General features: G+C 37.3%; 1 long non-coding RNA gene across 3 annotated transcripts; it reads right to left on the minus strand.

Moving 5' to 3' along the window:
- Positions 1 to 5,462: 5,462 nt before the first annotated feature.
- On the minus strand, positions 5,463 to 11,298 carry LOC131151967 (uncharacterized). 3 transcript variants are annotated; one of them, XR_009135807.1, is made up of 6 exons: positions 8,590 to 11,298; positions 7,364 to 7,481; positions 7,074 to 7,247; positions 6,877 to 6,964; positions 6,365 to 6,625; positions 5,463 to 6,278 (listed from the first exon to the last, which is right to left on the minus strand). It is a non-coding gene; the product is annotated as an uncharacterized LOC131151967 (long non-coding RNA). The 3 variants fall into 3 exon arrangements; XR_009135806.1 differs by having other exon boundaries at positions 7,364 to 7,517; XR_009135808.1 differs by lacking the exon at positions 7,364 to 7,481.
- Positions 11,299 to 12,735: the final 1,437 nt, after the last annotated feature.

Genomic DNA, 12,735 nt, shown 5'->3' on the forward strand with positions numbered 1-12,735 from the left:
AAATCACAACAAGGCACTTGTAACCTCTTCCAAGTTTAGGGTCTCTTTCCCCATGTGAGATTGGTAACTAGATTCTCATATGTTTGAGTCGCTGGCAAAGGAATTCAGTAACATCAACACCTTATCATTCTCTGCAAATTTTACATCATCACGCATTAAATCACTTATGATTTGATTAAATAAATTGATGTGTTGATTCAAGTTTGAACCATCCACCATCTTAGGCCAATAAAGACACTGATTAAGAAATAATTTGTTACTAAGGGATTTGGACATGTACCAGCTTTCAAGATTTTGCCAAAGAGCCGCAGGAGAATCTTCCTCCATGACATGATAGAGTACTTCATTGGCTAGACATAATCGTATTGTAGCAACAACCTTTGCCTCTAATTCTCTCCAATTAGCCTCATCCATACCTTCCGGCTGAACACCATACAAAGCCTTCACCATCACTTGCTGCACAAGCAAATATTTCACTCTCCTCTACCACAAATCGAAGTTTCCGGTTCCATCAAATTTGACAACATCAAATTTTGTAAATGAAGTGTCTGATACCATAACAACAACGCTCTGATACCAATGTGTTGTGAATGAACTTGGAATTGCACAGTGCAATTTAAATGTAGCAATAATGAAGAACAAATATGGAACACACACATAACATATATATATATATATATATATATATATATATTTATGAAAGCAAGTATAACAACACAAAGATTTACATAGTTTGGCAAAGCCTATATCCACGAGAGCAATCAAAAAAGGTTTTCACTATGAAAATGTCCAAGTACACAATATAATACAATTCACAATGATTTTCATTTTTTTTCTTCTTCTAGAATATACCCAAAATAGTACATCTATAAACACTTCAGAGGTTTCCCTCTAAGCACCCAACCATATTAATGTTCACATTCAAATTTTGAAATCAACCTCACTACCCCGAGCCAATCAGTCAATTGATTGGGCCAATTAGTCAACTATTTCAGAAAAAATGTAATTGTCCGTATTCTGATTGAAACTGTCGACTAAGTTGACCAATCAGCCGACGGTTTGTTGTTGCTCCTCAGCATAAGTGTAGAGACCTGGAAAATAATAATAATAATAAAGGGGGAAATTTTTTTTGGTACAGGACCAAATTGTCGACAGTTTAAGGAGTCTCAGGAAAACCGTCTATGGTTTTGTGAGTGTGCATGATTCAGTGAGACCAAACTGTCGACGTTTCAAGAATCTTAGGAAAAATTTCGATGGTTTCAAATTACCGAGGGTTGGTAAGTGCAAAAATGTGGTAAAAAGGTGGGGCAAGTGACCAAATAGTTGATGGTTTCCTCCAAGCTAGCATACTTATAAATAAGAGTTAGCTCATTTTTTTAGGGAAGAACTCTCTCTTTCTTTAGGATTCTGAATTCTCTCTCTCTCTCTCTCTCTCTCTCTCTCTCTCTCTCTCTCTCTCTCTCTCTTCAATTTCTCCCCAAGAACTCAGCCAAATTGAAAGATAAACGTCATTTTTGGGTCCTAACTCTGAGCCTCAGCATTTTAACTAGAGTGGATTTGTCGTTTGGGCATTGTAGGTAATACTCCATAGATAAGGTAAGGAGAATAGATTATGTCAACTGTTTTGAAATATGAACCGATTAAAATGAAGCATGTGATTATAGGAATGTTATAAATGATTTTTTAAATAATTAGGTTTTTGAAAATGATGATGTTGGTAGATATCTGTGTGTGTGAATGTGTGTATTTGGGTAAACTAAAGTGAGTAAGGGTAATCATCTTCTTTTTCCTATAAAACCTACGTTATGAGTTAAATAAAATTATGGAGATGATCATACCCCTGTTTTCAGCAAATATATTTTTTCCGAACAATTTAATCTATTATGAATCATCACCCAAATTGTGTGGCATGGGGACAAAATTGTTATAATTGCATAATTAAATAAATCAGTTGGAATCTCTTTTATGATATTATACAGTGAAATTGTTATTTTATACATGAATGTGATTTTATACTAAATATGGATTCTATACCGAGTTATGAATATATACGCAAAGTTGTGTTTTTCTACTGAGTTATAATTGTATATAGAGATGTGGTTATATACTGAGCATGGGTGATAAACTGGTTTTCTAGAAGTATTGAACAGGGTTGCAATATAATGTTGGTAGGAAATGAGGAGGTCGTTATATTGTGAAGTATAACATTGGCAGAAAATGAGGAGGTCGTTATACTATTTGGTAGGTAATTTGCAATATGACGTTGGCAAGAAATGAGGAGGTCGTTATATTGTTTATTACGTGAAATATAACATTGGCAAGAAATGAGGAGGTCGTTATACTGTTTGGCATGTAATGGCAATATAACTTTGGCAGGAAATGAGGAGGTCATTATATTGTGAAGTATAACGTCAGCAGGAAATGAGGAGGTCGTTATACTATTTGGCATGTAATTTGCAATATAACGTTGGCAGGAAATGAGGAGATCTTCATATTGTTTATTATGTGCAGTAAAACGTTGGCAGGAAATGAGGAGATCCTTTTACTATTGATTATGTTGATTTATGTAAATGGGACTGTTTGTTGAGCCAGAGTTATGTTTTGCAAGTAAATGTGTAATTTGCAATTATGGGTGTGAATTACAGCTATAAATGTCGTATTCTTTAAAGTTAAATTAACGGTTTTATTTTGTCTACACTAAAACTTACGTTAGCTACACAGTGATGAAGTTATTGTAAGTGTAAACGACACACAAGTTTATCAAGTTTTTTTTTTATATGTTGGGATGTAATATAAAACATGGAAATACATGGGTGACTATTGTAGTTTTAGTACTCTGTTAATGTATTGGAGTTTTAAATGGTTTCCGTTGCTTGTATAATAGTTGTGGTGTCAGAGATTTATTTAAAATAACACTCTGGACACCAATTGCGGGTTCGAGGTGTTACAAGTGGTATTAAAGCCTAGTTTGCTAGGTTCCGTAGACTTTAGGGACGATTATTACCATAGTATAGGTATGAATGATGATGAGGCTAGGAATGGGTAGGCTAGGTATTAGAGGGTTGTAGATTTTTGTCTCGTAGGATAGAAGTAGAAATCCATCAACGACTTTCTGTGATTTTTTTGAAGCAGTCGACGGTTTCAAAAAAGTCATGGCAAACCATCGACGGTTTTGTTTCTGAGCAGTGAGACTAGACCTCAAATTTAGAAAATGGAGGTTAATTTGGTTTATTTGTGCGGGAGAAGTCCATAAGGGAAAGTGTAAGTATTTTAGTATGATGATAGTGCATTCTACATATTTTAGTTAATTGGTTGTACTGGTCGTGTGCCGACATTAGGATTCAAAAAATTATTTTTTGTCCTATCTTCAGGATGGATCCTAGATGTTGCGACGTTCCTGGACGTGAATTGGGACAAGGAAGTGGATTTAAAAAAAAAGACTTTCGTGAAAAACAATGGTATGATGGAGTCACTACTAACCTTTTAGTATGGTTAAAACACTTGATTGCTACCCAATTAAGGGAAGAATCAGTTTGCATTACTAGAGTCGGGTTCGGGAGCTCAGTTATGTGAGGGGAAGGTATTAGCACCCCCTACGCGTCTATTCTTGCGAACGGTACCTAATTAATCGAAAATTATCCCACAAATTAAATTTAGTAAGACTTTGAAATTACTCCCTTTCAAAAAGTGTAAAGAAATGCACAAAATAAAATATTATATAAGTATTTCCTCATAATCAGGGCATACCATACTTCGAAGAGCTCATGCCTCCCTTTGAAATCATTGAGATAGGAAAATATGCCCCCTGGATTTTGAAATTTTCATAGAATTTTTTAAGTGTAAAATTAATATTCTAGGAGGTTTGGGACTTCATTCAGGATGAAAGGAGTACCAAAGATGTTATTCGACCTAAATTTTTTTTTTTTTTTTGGATTTGTCTCTAATTTTCTAAATTTTTTTATGATTTTTTTTTTTTATATTTTTACCAAATTTTGAGTAATTTAAATAAAAAAAAGAGAATTAAGGCAAAAATGATGAAAGTTTGGGTTTGAAAATAATTTTCCTGATTTCGTGATTTTTCTAAGTGCAAGAAAACAACTTTTGGTTGCAAATTTTTTTTTTTTTGTGAATTTTTGTACCTTTTCTTGATTTTTTATGATTTTTAACATTTTTTTTTAATTTAAAATCAAATACATAATATGAAAACAAGTAGGAAAAGAATGGGAAACAATTCAAAAGGACATTTTTTATTCTTTGATGATTTTTCTGAATTTTTATGAGTTTTCTAGAATTTTTATTATTTCCTATGGATTATTGGTGGATTATTAAGGGTTTAAGTAATATTATAATAATAAGATAAAACAAGAAGAGATTAAACCAGTTCCATACTGATTCAAAGGACTCGAATCGGTTTGGAGAGTAATCAGTTCAAAGGGGGGTCAACCTATTTAAGGTCCAGTCAAGACCAAGGGTACGTGTCGGCATCTGAGCCACTTAGGACACTTGAAGAGAATCTGCGACGTGGTTTGACCACGACTGCTGATAGGAGGCAATGATCAAAGGGCTCTCCGAAGGCCACGTGAGGCCAGGCGTGTGTGGAGAAGTAGCGCATCACGTGTCATCTTCTTATAGTGCCAACACACAGCATACTTAAACTAAAAAAAATCTTCTTCCTCTCATTTCTCACTTTTGCTCTTCACCCTTGACTTTTTTCCCATTTTATTATTATTTTAAAATAAAATATTAAATAATACTCTATTCGGGAAAAATTTTCCTACTCTAACGTTTACGTAATCTCGCAGCACCAAGTTACGAGATTTACCACACGTCAAAAACCTAAAAGCCCTGGTCAATCAAATCTCATAGCTTCGTCCAGAGATATTTGAACAAATCTCGCAGTTTAGTCCTGCGAGATTTTTAAAAAATATCGCAACTTGGTGTTGCGAGATTTACCACGCATATATATATATATATATATATATATAAAATTAAAAATGCATATTTTTATGCCCAATAAAAAAAATAAAGAGCTGACTTAATTTTTTTGGGAGTCCTTAAATGCACTTCATTTAAAATGAACTTTGATAGAATTTATTTATTTGATTATATTGCATAAATTGACCATTTGTTCAAAATTTATGAAAATCTACGCATTGCCATGATCATTGTTGATATCATCATTAAAATAAGTAAAAATATTTAATAATAGGCACAACACACGATTCATTTATATTATATTTCCATAGTTCCAAATGAATATCGTTCGAGCAATGGTTTTGTAAAAAAAAATATAAAAATTGACTACGTTAATTTAGATAGTATTTGTAAAAAAGGAACCCAAATATCTTTCTTAGTCATTAGTAAAAGAGTTTTTAATTAGGGTCATGCATAAAAAAATTTACTCCAACATGCATTCAAAGAGTATACATGGAATTAGGTATCCAACAGTAGCATAATTTGGATTTTCAAAAAATGAAGCGCAAATTTTTATTTAAGGACAACGATGATAATTGCACTACTTTCATTCACATATACATGTTGGGGAAAATGAATAAACATTCTCAATTATACATAAATAATAGAACGATATTATACAAATGAAATGAAAATAATCAATGATATACAAATGAAATGAAAATAATCAATGATATACAAATAAAATGACAATAATGTTATACTACTCGGTGCCGCAGCGAGGTCGTCTCTGGGGTCGTGGTGGCTACCGTTTGCGTCTACCCTCTCCCTGCTGGTCATCTACATTAGGTGTCCTATCCCGTCATCGTCCTGTATGTGGATCATCTCTGCCAAGAGGTACTGCGTAATCATTGTCCATGCTAAGCGTACGCGGAGAGAACCGATATGATGTCTCTGGACGAGAACGAAGCAACATAGCGGGTGCATCGACCTCCTCCCCACTGAAAATGTTGTCTAATAAAAATGACGTCGATGGGGGTGGTAGCAAAATCAGATGGGGCGTCGGCCTGTCTACTGGACAGTCATGCAATATCAATTGCATTGGAAGGCGCATACGGTGCTGACGAACCGAACACCTACTCCTCCTGTACAACCAGTAGTGAGGAGATGGGACTCACTGGACGACTAGAGGAGGCATGTCTTCCTCCTTCTACTGGAGCTGGTCGACGTCCTTATGCAGGCACATCAGGTCAAGCAATTGGGATCTGTCGGCCATCCTCATGGACAAGGTCCAATGCAGCACATATCAATCGGTGGATAGCGGGATCTGGTGAGATCTGATCTACCTCATGTAGTATGTCAGCCTGCATGATACGAAAAAAAATTGGTTAACCCATGCAGATCATAACCTATACATAACAAAAAGAAGTGTGGGTTAAAGTCTTCTTACAAGGCTCAAATATATAATAGCGGTCCCGTTGACGAAGCGGCGTGTGATGGACCTATATTAGGTAAAGTATGGGTCATCCGGACACATCGGACCATCCTCTACCACTCCTGGTACGATGTCCCCTCACTGATGCTTCCACGCACTCGCGAAGATTGCATGTGTAGCCACCCAGTCCGTGACCTCTCGACCGCATCCATCCATACCATGGAAGTCATCCCCAACTACATCTACCTGCAACATCAAGAAGCGGTCGAGAATGCCCTGTCGATAGCCAAATTGCCGCAAGAATCAGTCAGGGAGATACCACTCGATACTATGAAAGCATATGAGTTGCACTCGGGCTAGCCACAAGTCACTCTCGACTACATAATCGGGAAGTAGGTCGACTAGAATCTCAACCGTGTAAGGCCTCCATAGGAATTGCACTTAAACATAAATAAAATTTAAGCAAACTATACATAACTGGAAGAAAGAAAGAGACTACTATGTGCTACACTTTAATCAGACTATACCTCATGCTCTCGGTGCATGTCCACCTCGAACTTGTATTAGGGTAATGTGTATTGCGCAACTGACGACCCCCTCAAGTCATCCCTCCATCTGTATAAGATGAAACATAAGTTTACGAATGTAATGACTAATAAGTACTATGAATTAGTATTCATAGTACTTATAGAATGAATGAGGGATAAATGATGTTGGTACTAACCGGTATGCGAGTGGGAGTGGGTCAACTGGATGACCGTTCTGGCCCCTTTGAATCTACAGGAAACCTCGCTGCATAGTAGCCAAGGATGGAAATCTCTCCCAAGTCCAAACTTGTAGTAAGAGGAGTGGGCTAGCAATCTGAGTCTTCGACAGGTGAGTGGCACAGCACATCTCCCTGTAAAGCCATGCCAAAGTCGCATAAGGTATTATGTGGTCACCCGCAATGTATATTGATCTGGATTAACATGTAAATATTGATATATTTTTTAGTATAATTTATTTAATTTACACCTATGATCAATTTGAATTGGCTGAACCGACATAGTACTATAACAAACACCCTCTACTCTGGTGATAACTCCCCCGCCAATATACAACAATACCATCACCGGAGCACTGCTCGAACTTCCTGCCATTTAGATCAACCTCAGGAGATTATAAAAACCTACGAAAAACAAAATTGTAAAAGACTTCAGTAATTTACACTTGCTCTAACTTTTCATTTTTTTCACTAATTGCTCTTTTCTAGTAATACTTAAATTTTTTTTAATGTGCATAAGTGAATAATGAGATTTGCAATAATAATTAGATATTATAATTATTATTTTATATTTAATATAATTTACATTATTACGTTCTACATAACAAGAATACATATCATATAGTAAATTAACATGTTCTGCATGTTGGTTCAATTTTTTATATCTTTTTATAAAAATTTAAAATTGTATTTTATTAACCATCAAATGCACTTGGTTATCCAGGAATTTTTCATAAATACAAAAAAATACACCTTTATGGAATATTTATATCTTTTTATAAAACTTTAAATTGGATTTTTTATGAACCAACAAATGCACTCAGCTAACTAGCTTGGAATTTTTCATGAATACAAAGAACACAACTTTATGGAATACAGAAGTCACACATGCAATGCAGAAAACATTTGTATGAAATAATAAATACCAACAAAAATACTGAACCAAATAGTTTTATTTTTTATTTCTATTTTTTTCATAATTACAAAAATGCCACTCTATTTTCCAATTATCCACTATTTATAGTTCTAGGGGATTTAGATCAATCAGTTCACAAAATACGTTTTGTTGTGGATCAGTTCACAAAATTCGTTTTAGTTCCATGGTTGTGGTGACTTACATTATTCAAGAGTGACGCTTACTAGAAGAGGAAGCAAACAAGCCTTGTAAAAAAAATTTAACAACCACAATGCAACAGCAACAACAGTAGTAATAGTAATAAAATATTATTCACCAAAATTCAGAAAGGACTTTATTTGAACAGCAAATCAAATGGAAAAACTGCAAGGAAGTAAAATATATACCTCCTCAAATTTGGGTGTTTTCAAATGATGCCTTCAATTAGCAAATTGAAGGTGATTTGGACTAATTTATGTACACACTAACGATTTTATGAGTCACACTAACAATTCTATCAATCAAAAAGTGTGTATTTTCAATTCAAAAATAAATGAGCTTAGGGTTTCAAAGTGAACTTACTCCATCTTGCCCTTTTGTAGCTTCCACCTCAACGTTCACGAGCAACGGTAACCTGCAATCATTCGACCTCTACCCTCCGCTCTGCTGCACACGTCTCTTATCAATATCTCTTTGCTCTCCTTGCTCTGTTGGCGAAGAAAACTGAAAGAGAAAGGGCATCTGAATGGACGAAACAAATCTCGTAACTTGGTCCTGCAAAATTTGTCACACGTCAGGTCACGGGTCATTTCCAAAGAAAATCTTGTAACTTGATCCTGCGAGATTTACTTCCCCCACATTGCTAAGCGTCACTATGAGAAACGTTACACGTTTAAATCTCATAGCTTGGTAATGTGAGATTACGTAAACATTAGACTGGAAAATTTTTTTCCATTCCAAATAGAGTATTATTTAATATTTTATTTGAAATTAATAATAAAATATGAAAAAAAATCCTTCACCCTCTTTCACCCTCTCTCTCTCTCTCTCTCTCTCTCTCTCTCTCTCCCCGATTCTCCTCACAATCCTCCTTCAGGATCTTCGACCAATCCGGTATGTTCAGTGAAAAGGACGATGCCGCCGCCGAAACCGCGCTGGCACCTAAATCGCCTCTCTCCGACAACGGCCTCTTCGTTGGCCGGGCACTCGGAACCGGTCTCCGCAACTCCGGCGACGACGAACGCATTGCGTTTCAGATCTCTGAGATTTCCTCCGCAACCACCATACTCTCGTCCTCACGGACACACTAGAGTAGCCATAGTCATCTCTCTCCTTCGCTCTCACGGCCGGCCGCAACCCTCAAAGCAGATCTCAAAATAACCGCACACACCGGTAGCGGTTTCCCCAGCCGACCCTTCCTCCCGTGTGCCTCCGGTTCTCAGAGTCTTTCTTTCTCGGAACCGAACTAAAATCTGATCCTCTCAGAACGCTCTAGCTTCAGCCCTCTGCTCCTCTCGAACGGTTTCGAACCCTCGGGTTCAATCCCATCTCTAATGGTCTTCCCATTCGAACATTAAAAGACCCGACACCTACAGCTTCTAGCTCTCAAAAATCGAGGTTCTAGCTCCAGCTTCAGAGCTTTTCTCTTGGTGCGTTGAACTGAGGCTTCGGTTTCCTTCGTCTCTGCCATGGTGGTCAGTGAAAATCCGATGGGGACTTTAATAATAAGGCTTGGGTGCTAGATCTAAAGAAAATATTAAGATAAGTATTTCTTTCTCCTTTGTCGATTGTTTTTTTTGTTTTTTTTTTCCTCAGATCTGACGTGTGATGTGAGCTTAGTGAATCAAAGACTGGTTGTATTGTTCAAATCTCTGCGTTGTGAGTCGGTTGTAGCATTTGGGGATTAGGGCTCATGCTCAGTTGGGGCAGAGGGAGGAAGACAAGTTGATCTCGTCTCGTCATAGGTGAGTGAACGACGAGTTGATTCGTGCGAGTTGACCCGTGAAGGCTCGGATTACCCCGAGTGCGTGATGTGCTTGCAAGCACGTGTGAGTTAAAATGATTTTTTTTTTTCCAAAATGGGCTTTGGCTGAGTTTTCCAAAATGGGCTATGGATCGGGTTATTTTAGAAACCGGTTATTGGGCTGGGATCTTTTAAAACGGGAACTGGGCTTCGGGTGAAAAATTGAAATGCGCTTGAGTTGGTTTAGGAAATTTGAAGCACAGGCCCGGGCTCTTTCAGCAGTTGGGCTTTGGTTTTAAAATTCAAACAAGGTCCTGGGTTTTAAAATGTAGATAGAGCGCTCGGGTCCTGAGTGTGGTTTGGAGCGGGCTCGAATCCGAATGTGGGTATGGGATTGATTCTGGTACATGTTAGAGGGGTCGGGCTTCAAATTCGGGTTAGGGTGATTTTCAGAATAAGTTCGAATCCGAGTGCAGGCTTGGATCTGGGAACTAAGGTACTAGTTCCAGGTTCGAGCATGAACCTAAAACCTGAGGGTAGAAAATTCCTGCATTCTCAATTGCCATTCATATATCATAATCGCATGCTCAGAAAAAAAACTTTGTCTACCTCCAACTTCCAACTCCTCCGGTCTTCTTCCTCGTACTCTGGTTGTCTATTTGGGGTGTCTGGTTGAGACTCTGAGGGTGTGAGGAGCTCTGAATGCTTCTCTGATGGATTGTTCTTTCTGCTTTTCTGCTGTTTTCAAATTTTTCAGAATTTTCTCCCTGAGTTCATCTTCTCTCGATCTCACAATTTCTGCAGAACCTCTAGCTCTCATCTCAATTCTCAATATCCTATATTTTCTCTATTGCTCTCTGATTTTTATCTCTCTCAATTTCAACAGAGATTTTTTATGCTTTCTGATCCTGCCTGCTATAGTGTGAGACTCACTACTTATAGGGAGTCTTGGGCCTTGCTTTGGCGCCAATTTTCTCTCCCCCTTTATTCCCCGCGCTGGCAGATTGCACATGCGAAGGTATTTTCTTTTATTTCCTGACTTTGTTTTTTCCTTTTGTGCGCAGGAAACTTGGGGAATACAAATGGCAGGACTTGCAATTTTTATTAATTTTTGTATTTTTTTTCTTCTTTTGGATGTGGATGTAGCCCCGCCCCCCTTTACTACAACATTAGTTTGTACTGTAACATTTTTATTTTCCCGTACTTTGCATTTATATTTTCTGTATTTTTTGCACCATCCTTCCTGTATCTGTTCACTAGGGCACGTGCCCGACCTCATGTTTGTATTTTAAAATTTTGACCCAAAGACTTCACCATTTGTGCCTTAAAAGAAACCAGCTAATAAAATCACTCTAAGACTTAGCTAGAATCCCTAATTTTAAATTTAACAGACTCACTTTGGCAACTAAAAGACTTAATTCAAAACTCAAGTTCAAATTAATCGACTCACTTTGGCGACTACAAGATTCGAGTTAAAATTTAGGCCTAAAATTTTGGAAGATTTGACTCCAGACTTGGGACTCAATCTTGCCAAATAAAAAAACTCTATGTAAGGTGTAGGACTCAAGTTTAAGAAACTTGATTCTTATTTTTGAAACATGGCCAAAGATTTAGAAAAATTGAATTTTAAATTTAAAAAGGACTTAACTAAAAATTTTTAGAAGAAACTAGTTTTAACATTAAAAGAACAAAAATTTTCCTAGAACACCAAGACTCAACTCAAAATATTGGGGACTCAACATTTTCTACAAAATGGTAGAAAGGACAAATTTGGAAATTCGGGGTCCTAACCAAAAGTAAGTAGCCTCAAACTTAAAAATGATAGTCTGGGGACTTAATTTTTGAAAAAAAAAAAAAAAAAAGACTCAATTTAAAGCAATAGGTGATCCAATTAGACTTAAAAGTCAACTTTACTATGTAAGGTCTTCTTCTAAAAGGATTGGTAAAAATTAAGGTGTCTACATCAGAGATAAGAATGTGGATGTCAGAGGGAGTAGCAACTTGGGGGTTTCTAGCAAGGACGACATTGATTCCTCTACAGTGCTGCGAAGTTTAGCTCGGCAAGTTATGGTGGAAATTAGGCGGGACTCTAGGGGAAAGAACAGCCCACCTACATACCAAGGTTGTACTATCGAGCAATTTACCCGCATGAATCCCTTCTTGTTTGTGGGAGGAGCTGACCTGATTAGGGTAGAGGACTACGTTCATGAGATAAGGAGCTGCTAGCAATTCTGCACTACATGGATGAATAGAAGGTGCTATATGTCACCTTTAAAATGACTGGGAAGGCTAAGCACTGGTGGAGATCAGTGAAGCTACTAGAAGATCAAAGGCAATGACCTGCAATTCTGACCTAGAACCATTTCAAGGAACTTTTCTTTGATTGGTACTTCCTTGTTTCCACTAGGTGGAGGAATTCACTCACTTGATTTAGGGGAACTTGACCGTGCAACAGTATGCGTCCAAGTTCATGGAGTTGTCCCAATTTGTCTGTATATGATTACAGATGAGGCAAAGAAGGTGCGAAGGTTTGAGAAAGGTCTGAGTTTGAGGATCTACAAGAAGGTGGTGGCTTTGCAAGTTCAAACCTTCACGGAGTTGGTGGACAAAGCCACAATGTTGGAGGCGAGCTTGCAGAGAAGTGTAGAGATGTCAGATCAGCCTCCAGGTTTTCACGCCGATGTCAGTGAATGTCCGTGGAGGAGTGGTAGTGATAATGTGTGCTAAAGGTAAGAAATGGAGAATCGAGCTTATTAGGGTAATCC

The sequence above is a fragment of the Malania oleifera genome, chromosome 3, assembly GCF_029873635.1.
Source record: "Malania oleifera isolate guangnan ecotype guangnan chromosome 3, ASM2987363v1, whole genome shotgun sequence".
Taxonomy (NCBI): domain Eukaryota; kingdom Viridiplantae; phylum Streptophyta; class Magnoliopsida; order Santalales; family Ximeniaceae; genus Malania; species Malania oleifera.